Raw genomic sequence first — 8,877 nt, forward strand, 5'->3', positions numbered from 1 at the left:
GCTGCCCACAGGAGCCAGGGAGCTTCCAGGAGCTTCCAGAGATTGTGTTTTCTCTCCTCATCAGAGGTTGCCATGGTGACCGAAGCAGGAGGAGACACCCGCTGGTCTGGCTCTACACAGATCATCTATCCTGGCTCATCTTTATCCAGGTCTTGGTCAGAGCTGGTCCTGGGAGCGCCTGAGAGGGGGGACGGACACCCAGAGGCCAGACCCTTGGCACCAGTTACGTGTGCGTGGTGGGAGAGAATGGTGTTGGGACGTTGTGTGAGCTTGTGTACAGGTGGGGGGATAGGGGTGGGTTACATTGCTGCATGTGTATCATGATGGGCAAGGGGGGATGCTAGTGAGAGAAGTGGGGTGGTGTCAAGAGTGCACATGACAGTGAGGTCTTTCCCAAATGTGCCCTTGATCTACACCTCAGGGGAGAGCACACCTGCCAGTTGCACGCTGCACACAAAGAACCCTCCACTTCCACTTCCTGGAAGCTATGGATTATTCCTCCTGTCCCGGCAGCAAACCATTGTGCAAATCCAGCCATTTCTTCTAGGCTGTGTTCCCTGCTCTCAAGCCTTGGCTCTCTCACCTGACTTCTCCTTGAGGACAGTGACTTTCTCGTGTTTACTGCTGTGCCTGGCACATAGTAGGTGCTCAGTAAACTTGTTGAATGAATGAATGAGTGATTGAATGGATGAATGAATAAAGGAGAACTTTTATCCCTTTGTTTGTCATTGGCCCATTTGGGAACTCACTGATCCTCACCAATTCTAAAGCTCTGCTTTAGGGCTTAACTGAAGGCTTGCCTCCTCTCCTAAGCCCTCAAAGACACCCCACCTTCCAGGCCATTCCTTGTCTGAATTCTGGCACTGGCTTCCATTACGCTCATGGCTCACTGGCCTGTATGACCTTGAACTGTGAGAGTGTCCTGTCTCCTTGACCAGATGTCTAGCTCCTCAATGGGAAGGGCATTACTTTCTCTTTTGTGTCCTGAGCACAGGCCTCTGCAAACAGCAGATGTTCAATGAATGCTGGAGACTGCAATGTTGTGAATCAGTGAACAAATTCTAGCCTGAATAGTTCACACATCCAGGTGGTTTCCTGCCCAGAAGACCTCCTGCAGGTTCATGGGTAAGACTTGCAAGATCAAGATGTTTCTAGTGAGTCTGAATTAGGGGGTGGGGGCAGGGATTTGGGGGAGGCTGGTCTAAATTCTATGCTTTATCCTTTCCCCATAAACTCATGTTTGAATTTGACTAAGTCTTCGAGCCTAGTTCACCACCTCATTCTACAGTCATTGCTCTTTCTGAATGGAACTGACCACTTGCTCTCCAAACAAAATTTTAGCACTTTTCTACACCAGTCTTGGGTACTGACCCTCGTCTTCCTACGTTGCATGACTTAGTTACATTTCTGATGTACCTGTTAGGCGGTCAACTATGTCTTTGTTTAGCATCCCTCTGTGGGCACCACCCCTGTTTCAGGTGATCTGAAGGGACTGTGAGTTATAGCTCCCTGCCCATTGCCACCACCCCCAGGAACACTCATGTGACCCAGGCAGACATTCCTTTAGGTCTTACTCTGGCAAGAGTGACTGGTCCATTGGATGAACACCTGGCCAAGCAAGGCCATCTGGATATTTTCATAGGATTTAAATATAGACACATAGAAACAGGGTGCCTTTTCAGATGAGGTAGCTCAGCTGGAAGAATCTAAACCTGAAGTTTCCAGGGTCCATCTCTCTCAGCCTCATGGAGAAAGCTCCTCACTCCCCTTGATTCTCCTGCTCCAGGCAGCCCCAGGCCACCTTCTGCCCGGGGTCCTAGCACTACTGCTGGGAGATGGGAATGAGACAACCCTTTTGGACACCCAGCCAGGGGCAGGAGAGAGGAGAGCTCCTGGCCTGGGAGACAGCCCCAAGGGCCCCATCCCACCTTCAGTTACTATGGCAACTCACTTCCCCTCTAAAGCTCCCACTTCTCTCCCTCAGAAACGTGTTTTGGTGCAATGGCCTTTGCACTTCCTTGTACCCCAAGCACAGACTCTAAACCACAGCATAGACTCTGTCACCATGTCACAGAGCCACACCCACCGGGAGCAGAGGCAGAGGCACCGACCTACCTGTACTCCTGGACGTGTCACTCAGTGCAGGTGGGTTTGCAACATCCTGTGCTAATAGCTGTGCCTCAGCATATTCAAAACATCTGTTTCCGCACCTGAAACAACAAGAGCAATCACTAACATTTTGAAATCACACTGCAGTATACAGATTCCGCACACCCCCTACCCCCCCTACCCCCCCGCCCCCGCCCACACACACACAGGATGGCCTGGGCCGGAGAGACCTTCCTGAGAGTTATTACAGAACAACCACAAACCAGAGAAGTCACCAGACTTGCCAGGGTCACACAGCACCGTTAGTGTGGCTGACTGGCTTGGGTTGATCTTGGTTCCTCGTTGAGCTTCTGTTGTCTCGAATACAGGGAAACCTTGCTTTGTCTCACTAAGCTATTGTGAGGCTAGAATCTATAAAAAATACTTGTTATGACCTTTGCACATTCAGAGCTCTCAGTCTGTGCTGAATAATTGATGGGTGCTGCTCCTGCCTGCTTAGAGCAGATTCACAGGCCTCTGCCATAGGCTGGGAATGTGGAGACCTTTCCCATCATTTTGCCCAGTGTAAGAATTTGCCGAGGAAATCACCAAGAAAAAGTTGTGTTCCCTGTTGGCAGGGGGGGAGGGGGGGGGCCCTGGCTCCCGGGAGCCATAGATCTAATCTAATTTATTGCCTCACTGAAAGGAGAGGAGAAAGTGCAGGCTGCTGCAGGGAGGGGGCTGCGGGCTACCCAGAGTCTCTGCCACGTGAGGCCCTGGGAAAGGGTTGCTCTGCTCTGACAGGCAGGGGAAAGGTGCCTGGGAATCTGAGAGTTGGGTGGGGAGGCACGGAATCAGCCCTGGGAAAGGAAGACTATGAAGCAAGGTTTTCCTCCATGAAAACACCTGACAAGGCAGAGATGTCGGGGAAGGGCAGAGGCAGCCTCTGCGGCCATCCCTGCCGACTGCTGCATGTGACCATAGAAACTCTCTGTCCAAAGGCCATGGCAGCAAGGATCAGGGAGCAGAAAGTAGACACAGGGTGGCCTTTAAAGCAATTTTCAGAGATCAAAGTAGGCACAGTTTGAGCCGGTATTCTGGCTATGAGAACAGGGAACAGCTGGCTAAAACTTGCGGAACCATTCACAGCTCAGGACACCAGGGATGCACAATCCTCCCGCTGCGGGATGTGGCCTACACAGCGTCTCCTGACTGGCACTTGTCTCAGTCCCCCAAACAAGACCGATTTAGGACTGTCCCAACCCACAGGATCATTGGCTCCAACCTCAAATGAGCAGAATCAACAAGTCCCAGCTCAAGTGGGTTTGCTCTGATGACTGGCTTTCTCTCTCACTCTGCAAGTTCCAACTCAATGGTTTCACGAGGACTTCCTAAGAAGTCTCATGGTGTGCTCCGTGCTCATGCAAGTCACTTCACTTTCATACTATGTCTGGACCTGCCGGCCTCCCAGGCGGCTGAAGGGCCCTTGGAGTTTCCGTGTGTGGGCAGGGCTCCGTCCTAATGACTCCAGGATGCGGAGTTGAGGGTGGTTCCAGCTTGGGCACAGCCTGACCAGCAACATTTGGGTGCTGCCTGCCACTCACCCAAGGTGCCCCCACCCTGGGGCTTGGAGGGGACATTTGGCTCAGGCACTGCACAAGCAGAACAGAAAGCAGGACGTGTGACCTCCTTCCACATTACTAAGAACACTTAGTAATTCTATGACCTTGGGTCATTGATTTAAACCCATAGTTCTCAGGTTCCTCATCCATAAGTTGGAGATCATAATGGAAACTACCTCAAAGCTTTGGAAGGATCCAATGAGGTAGAGTGTATGCAAATTCTTAGTTTGGCCTCTAATAACACTGTCACCCCACTCTAGCGGACTATGGCCAGCACTTTAGCTGTCTTTCTGTCGGCTCAATACCAGGCATTTGATAATTAGCAGAGTAAACATTAGAAACGCATTCTCCTTGGTGAAAGCAGAGGTATTCAAGACATGTGGGTTGGCCAAATGAATTCTGAGACACCCTTGACTCTTGTAAGAGCAGGTGAAAGAATGCAGTGAGACCTCAAGGGATATGCGGTCAGGCATCTAGAGACGCAGATGGCTGCAACTAGCCCACAGAACAAGCTGCTGGACCCATTTGCAAGTAAATAGTTGCTCAGAAAATATCTGCATATGTGGCAGAATTTGGTCAAAGGCTTGCTTTTATTCGGCTTGATAATGAGGTCTGCCTTCACATCCTCAACGTTTTCAGTGGCTGCTGTCAAACAAATAAACCAAACACCCGACACAACAAAACCTGAGAGTTGTGACCAAATGGATTCAGGTCAGTTCACAGTATGGTGCTGTCTCCAGAGCATAGCACATGTCAATGCTCACAGGAGAGGGAGGTAGTGCCACTTTTAACTTGATGGTGGTCAGGGGTGCCAGAGCCTCACTGGCCTCCAGTCCAGGATCCTGATCCAGAACCTTCCTGGGTACTCATCCCCCTGAGAACTCCCCAGTTGGCCTTCTGGGTCACCCTGGGTCAGACTCACAGGCTCTGTTGGCTTTCTGGAATGAGGAAATGCTGCTCAGTCTTCAAGAAACCCTGAAACTGTGGCTGAGGCAAAGGTCACTGTCTGGGCCCATGATGTATTTGGAAAATCAGTTCTTCCCTTCGAGTTCCCATAGGACAAGCCCTCTGAGGAAGTCTTTGGGGACCCATTACCAACTCCCACACTTGGACCAGAATACCCGAGGAGAATTTCTGGCCATACTAGAGAAATTGCCTTGAAGAAATGGACTCAGTCTGCACCCTGGGAGAAACTGAACTTCCACACCTTCCTGAGGCTCTGAAAAGGCTGCTGGGCAGGGACCCAGGTGTGAAGAGGCCCCTGATGCTGGAGAGCTCACTACCCTTCAACCACTAGAGATGGGAGAGCCCTTCCTTGATGGGCAGGGCCTACTGGGAGATGGGCTGCTGCTCTTTCCACTCCCTTCTCCAAGGAGTTTTTCATGGGTGAGCATTGTTGCAGGGTGCGTGTGGGAAGGTCAGGCAGCATTCAGGAGGAAAGAAGATGGGCATGGGGCAGCCCAAGCCTCTAAGTTCTCCTCTTGCCCACCTTCCTTCTCCCTTTTTTCCTTCCTCATCAATGAGAGAAGTATGTGTGTCTTGGGGGAGAGGAAGGATAAAGATGGGAAAGTGCTGGGATTTCATTCTCCAGGGCCACTCTCCTAACCATGGAGAAGCTCATATGTGTATCCTTCCCAACTCAAGTTGGTAGCTTGACCCTCTGCAGCAGCTCACATTCTGCAGGCTGATCAGAAAGTTAGCCAGGCTTACACGTCACCCCGCTTCTGAGCCTCTTTCCCACCTCCAGTCTCACCCTGCTCCCATGTACCCACTGCCCTCATTCAACGCATCCTCACCCCTTCAAGGTCTGCTTCAGAACTTGCCTTCCCTCCCTACTCCTCTCCCCTATCCAAATCCTAGGCTACATTTGCATTTTAAGAGCCATCCTGGTTAACCCTAAAGAGTTTCCAGTTCATGAGTGAGGACTCCCCTGCCCCTAGTATGTAAGCCAGAGAGCAAACTGCTCAGATTATCATTCACCTTCTACCTTTGCAAATAGCTCAACCTCCCCGTCAAGCCAAGCGCCATTGTGGGGAGAACATACCCCCAGCGGGTCGTGGGAATCCCAGATGCTGTTATTGGGCCAACAGAGTTCTCCCCTAGCAAAATTTACCTATGGAAAACTACCCCAGTGTGTGAGCAGCCTAACAAGCAGTTTCTTCCTCGTTGGTCTGGGGCTCAGTGGATCTACCTCAGGAAATTCTTAGGCTCTGCCTTAATTTACTTCCCAGCCAGAGTTCCTATTAGAGGCCACGCTGGTGAATACGGGAGCGGGACTGATAATCTAGTGGAAATCCATGAGTGTAATTGGGAGAACAAGGAGAGATGAGAACAAGTGCATGAGAACTTGAGGGTCTTCAGATGGGAAGAGGGAAAAGGAGGCGGGGAAGGAGAGGACCCTTCTCTCTGCTTCAGGCCAGCAGGGCAGAAGCAAGCCAGGCCCGATTACAGAGCCTTTCAGACTCCTGATACAAGAAATGGCTTTCCTGGCTCCACAGGGTCTCTGGAGATGGCAAGAACCTTCCCAGGTCACAGGACGAGCCAGTCACACAGCTCTGGGTGAGACTGGCTTCCAACCTCCTCTAGGTCTCTTTCCTGGGATCTGCTAAAGCAGCCACCCTTTAAGGGCACTGTCTTAGTTAGGAGTCAGGCACTCGAGGTTGAATGACTCTCTCTGCTCTTCAGCAGCCACATGAACTGCACCAAGTTACTAAATTTCTCCAGCCTGGTTGGCAAAATGGGGATATTATGTCCCCTGGAAGACAATTGTGAAGATAAAATGACCAACAGATGTGAAGGCATCTCAAGCAGTGCCTGGCTGGTAAATGCACTCAGGACAGAAGAGCTGTCGTCTTTCCCCTCTAATTACAGCCCGAAGGTGCCTTGCCAAGCCCCTCAGACATGCTAGCAGCAGCTCCCACCCTGCGGGTGCGGTCAGGCCAGAGGTGCACGCCACACTGCTCTCCCAGGACTTTGCCTACACTCTGCACTCCCCATCTGTGCCTAGTGGGAAGCTGCCTCAGAGCCTGGCCTCCCTGAGCACTTTGGGGATGGCCCTGTGGATGGGAACCTGGGCTCGTCCTACCTGAGACTCACCAGGAATGGCTGGGAGTTCGTGGAAACCAACCTGCCTTCCAGACCTTCTCAGGAGGAACCACACACACCAAGGCGAATGAAAACCAGATGCAGGCAATAGGGTGTGTGTGTGTGTGTGTGTGTGTGTGTGTGTGTGTGTGTGTGTGTGTTTTAAAGCAGAACATCCCACCTGCCTTGCTGGGAGGAGACACCTGCTCACTCCCGGGAACTACAGAACTTCCTGCCCTCTCCCAGCGACCCAACCTCACTCAGGGCTGGCCTGCTCATTCCTGCGGGCCCTTTGGGCTGTGCATTTCCCCCTGATCACATGGGCCTCAGCCCTACAGCGCACCCTTGGGCCCAAGCGCCCTCGGTGGGTTGGTCACGTCCCCTGAGTTACAAATGCAGCTCGGGGCAGGAACTTTGTCACTGAGTCTGAAGTAGACAGAAGGGACAGGGTGGGCTTGGAGATGACCAGCGGTCTGGAGAGGCTGAGTGGGGCTCCTCCCTCTCAGACCCGGTACCCCAAATCTCCACGCAGATCTTAACCCTGGAGGTAGCCAGCTGCGATTTGGGAGATGGAGTCCAGCCACTTGTCTCACGCCCCCCGAGGGAAGAGTCCCAGAGGCCGGTGAGGTGGGGTGTGCCCTTACAGCGCCCTGAGATCGGTGTTCCCCGCGGATCCAGGCAGGCTGCTTCCCGCCCCTGCCGCCGGGGAGACCTGCGCGCCCGGAGCCCCCTCCCGGCCCGCACCGCCGGCCACAGCCACATCCCCCAGCCGATTCCCAGCCCGGGGATCGCCTCCGCTCCGGCCGCAAACCCACCTTCCGGGGTGCTCAGAGGCCCCTTCCAGGGGTGTCACCGAGGTCCCCGCCTCCAACTCCCGACGCGGGCTCCCCGCTCGGCAGCCTCTGGCCCGGCCTCAGGGGCTAAGCCGGCTCCTGCCTCTCTTTCACTCGTGCTCCCGTGAATTCTCAGCACTATTTTTTTTAAGGGACTTTTTTTTTTTTTTTTTTGCGTTGCGTCAGGACGGTTGCCTGGCGACGGCAGAGCTATTCGGCGGGCAGCCCTTTCAGCCGGATCCCCTCCAGCCTCCCATTCAAGCCGCTCCTCCCGCGGCTCCGGGACCTGGGCGCGCGGGGTCGGGAGACGCGCACCGGGTCCTAACGCCCCGCTAGTTGCACGTTCCCCGCCCAGACCTGGACCAGAGCGGCCGCCCCGCCACACGCATTTGCCAAACCCTAGACGAAACCAAATCTAAATATCCTTTTCTTTTTCCTTTTTTTTTTTTCTTTTACTCGAAACCTAAGCAATGTTCCCATAAGCATGACAACGTGGCTTTGCCACTGTCAGCAATTTGCCTGCGTGGAGGGGCCAGGAGAACCCGTCGGGCACCGCCAAGCCCGGAGCTCACACTCCACCCACAAGCGGCTGGAGTTCAGACTATCAGCAGCAACTCCCACTACCCAGTGCCTATCGTGTGCCCCACTGTCAGTGAAATGCCCAGCAGGCAGAGGGGGCATTTCCAGCTGCAGATGAGGAGACGGAGGCTCAGAGAGGCCAAGTAGAAACCAGAAGTGGGCGGAAAACAGACGTTCTTCCAGGTCTGTCTCCTAGACCAGCTGGGAGTAGTTCGAGGGACCTGCCCCCAAGGATGTGTTCCCCCCACTAACCACAGGGTGCCTCATGGCATATAATACTATGTGCTGTGTCAACCACTAGAGGTGGTTATATTCTAGATCTAGCTGCTGCTCCGCCAGAGCCTAGAGCTCCAGGTACCTAGGACACAAGACAGACGCCAGGGCAGCCCCATCCTGGCTTTCAGGATCAATCTTTTTTTTTTTTAATTCTTTATTGATTATAGTATTACATATGTCTCCTTCTCCCTCCCCCCCCCCCCCCATTGACCTCTCTCTGGCCATTTCCACCCCCAGCATGTGACAGCAGACAGGGTTCTCCAGTCCGGACCCTTGGGCTCCGCCTCCACCTGGGACCACTGGCTGATTCCCGAGACCATTGTGCTGCCCCCTGGTGCCTGTGTCCTTCACTGCTTCTCCCGTCAGGGCCCTTGACCCACTTCCTTTCCCCCTTC

The 8,877-nt window shown here is 53.4% G+C and overlaps 1 protein-coding gene across 1 annotated transcript in view; it reads right to left on the minus strand.

Annotated features, from left to right (window-relative positions):
* Window positions 1-7,972, minus strand: part of FAM167A (family with sequence similarity 167 member A) — a 35,453-nt gene extending 27,481 nt beyond the window's left edge. The window contains exons 1-2 of the mRNA XM_059697607.1: window positions 7,610-7,972; window positions 2,116-2,210 (exon numbers count right to left, since the gene is read on the minus strand). The gene's annotated coding sequence lies outside the window, so the exon portion shown is untranslated. The remainder of the gene's footprint in view (window positions 1-2,115; window positions 2,211-7,609) is intronic.
* Window positions 7,973-8,877: the final 905 nt, after the last annotated feature.

Source organism: Myotis daubentonii, chromosome 5 (assembly GCF_963259705.1).
Source record: "Myotis daubentonii chromosome 5, mMyoDau2.1, whole genome shotgun sequence".
Lineage (NCBI taxonomy): Eukaryota > Metazoa > Chordata > Mammalia > Chiroptera > Vespertilionidae > Myotis > Myotis daubentonii.